This window comes from Nerophis ophidion, linkage group LG26 (genome assembly GCF_033978795.1).
Source record: "Nerophis ophidion isolate RoL-2023_Sa linkage group LG26, RoL_Noph_v1.0, whole genome shotgun sequence".
Lineage (NCBI taxonomy): Eukaryota > Metazoa > Chordata > Actinopteri > Syngnathiformes > Syngnathidae > Nerophis > Nerophis ophidion.
This window is the reverse complement of record NC_084636.1, coordinates 16093837-16096693: the sequence shown is the minus strand read 5'-3', so window position 1 is coordinate 16096693 and position 2857 is coordinate 16093837. Positions and strand designations below refer to the sequence as shown.

Here is a 2857-nt window from a genome sequence, read left to right as displayed (position 1 = left end):
CTGGGAACGACAAGAAACAAAAAAATTTAATGTAATACCTAGGTGTCAAAGTCAAGGCCTGCAAATTAATTATCTGACCACCGGGATTATATTTCATTATTTTAGTTTAGTCTTTATTTAAAGTGACAATGCACAGAAACATTAGGTTCAAAGACGGAGATGTTCTGTACCAGATTATAGCTAAATAGCTACTGTAATTTCCATCTGTAGTCCCTAGCTACCTAAATTAAAAGGGATACAAAAATCATGCAATAAAATCATTACAATGAAATCATACTATATCACATAATCAAATTAAAAAAAAGGTCATAAAATGCCCTTTCAGGGACACATACTTAGTATTAGAACCGGCCCGCAGGCTGTTTTGCACGCACCAATACTCCATTCCTCACAATGCAGCAGTAGCCCGCAAACTCAACACAGCGCCGCAAGTGGGCCTCGGCTTCATTATTCATCAGCATTCAGGGCAGATGTCAACTTTCAGCAACCCCCCTCCCCAATAATGGCTAAACGGAAGGTGGACGGTGAGAACAGGGAGTTTCAAGCCAGGTGGGAGGCAGAGTACAGGTTCACAGAGTTTGTCAAATGCAAACCTGTGTGGAGAAAGTGTGGCTGTAATGAAAAAATATACCGTATTTTTCGGAGTATAAGTCGCTCCGGAGTTTAAGTCGCGCCTGCCGAAAATGCATGATAAAGAAGGGAAAAAAAAACATATAAGTCGCACTAGAGTATAAGTCGTATTTTTTGGGGACATTTATTTGATAATTTTATTTGCCCTCCACAGCACAGAGTCAGCGCTTCTTAAAGATTTTAACGATATCCTCCTGTCAACTGATTCTGGCAAATATGTCGTCCTGTTGCTTTTAGATCTGTCTGCTGCGTTCGACACCGTTGACCATGCAACCTTAATCACTCGTCTTGAGAACTGTGTGGGTATTAAGGGCGCCGCCCTCAACTGGTTCCGGTCGTACCTAGCCGACAGGAGTTTTTGTGTAAAAATAGACAGTTTTATGTCTTCCACAGCTCCTCTACGACACGGGGTCCCCCAGGGCTCAATCCTTGCCCCAATCCTATTTGCGCTTTACCTTCTCCCCCTTGGTTCTATTTTTAGAAAGTATGGTATTGCATTTCATTTTTATGCCGATGATTGCCAGATTTATTTTCCCATGGCACAAAATAACACAATTCAATGTCTCATGGACTGCCTACATGACATCAAAGCCTGGCTTTCAGCTAACTTCCTGAGTCTAAATGAAGACAAAACAGAAGTTATGTTGTTCGGTCCAAGTCGCTCTCCCTCCCCCAACGCTGACCTCGGCACTCTGACCCCGTATCTCAGCGGCTCTTTCACAAACCTGGGGGTAACGTTCGACTCAGATTTTAAATTCGACAAAAAAATCAGCAGCGTCGTTCAAAAAAGCTTTTATCAATTACGCCAAATAGCGAAGAAGTCTGAAGTCTGTGTCGCTTCTAAACAACTCTGACAACTCCAAAGGTAAACAATGCACCGCTTCCTCTTCTATCGGTACGTCTAGTCTCTTACGTGAATGAGAGAAATAATATTATTTGATATTTTACGGTAATGTGTTAATAATTTCACACATAAGTCGCTCCCGAGTATGAGTCGCACCCCCGGCCAAATTATGAAAAAAAAACTACGATTTATAGTCCGAAAAATACGGTAATCTAAGAAGGCACTATGAAACATCTAAAAAACAAACACAGAGACAAGAATATGGACACAGAACAAAGGCTACAGAAGGTGGAAGAATGAAAATAAATGAATGTGTTGTGGCAGTATGCAGATTTCACGGTTGCTTTTTCAAACATTTTTAATAAATTGCCAATCTTAGAATGCTGAACAGGAAGTGCTTAAGGTTTAATGGATTTGTAAAAACACAGAGACAAAGTCTAAGTTGATTGTGTTCTTCAAGGTGTTTTTAGTGCAGGTGTTTTGCCAAGAGAATTATTTGTACTATGTACATTTTCAGAATGTACTTTTGGCCAAAGTAAGACAGAGAAACGAATCTGAAGTCTTTATTTTTAATTTATTATGCCAAGATTTTACCAGTCCTGGCCCGTGTGGGAATAGATTTTCCTTTCATGCGGCCCTTGAGCTAAAATGAGTTTGACACCCCTGATGTAATACATTTTATTATGCATTATAAATATATACAAATACAATAGTTCTACTTTTTACTGCTATAACTAAAGGCTGTTTCAATATTAGCTGATAAACTGATATCAATCCAATCCAATCCACTTTATCTATATAGCACATTTAAACAACAAAATGTTTCCAAAGTGCTGCACAACAATATTAAAAACAACATTCAAATACTATCCTGAGCTCCACCAATAACTGAATAAAAACAAAAAATAAAAATAAATACATATAAAACCAATATAAAATAAATATGATTATAAAATATTTTAAGGGTGAAACTAGTTAAAACAGAAAATATAAATCAAATATCAGGCTTCAAGAATATAACATTTACTAAAATGCACATTTAATATTTAATTTATAAACAAAATATTAAACCGTTCTCAATATTCTTAAAAGCAGTTCTACAATAATCCATCCATCCATTTTCTACCGCTTATTCCCTTTTGGGGTCGCGGGGGGCGCTAGTGCCTATCTCAGCTACAATCGGGCGGAACACCCTGGACAAGTCGCCACCTCATCGCAGGGCCAACACAGATAGACAGACAACATTCACACAATACAATAATAAGCTAATAAATAAAATAATAAAATATATTCTACCGCTTGTTCCTTTTGGGGTCGCGGGGGCTGCTGGAGCCTATCAGCTGCATTTGGGCGGAAGGCGATGTATACCCTGGACAAGTCACT

General features: G+C 38.5%; 1 protein-coding gene across 6 annotated transcripts in view; it reads right to left on the bottom strand.

The window, feature by feature from the left end:
• Positions 1–2857, bottom strand: part of mef2b (myocyte enhancer factor 2b) — a 54264-nt gene that overhangs the window by 1807 nt on the left and 49600 nt on the right. The gene's annotated exons all lie outside the window — the stretch shown is intronic.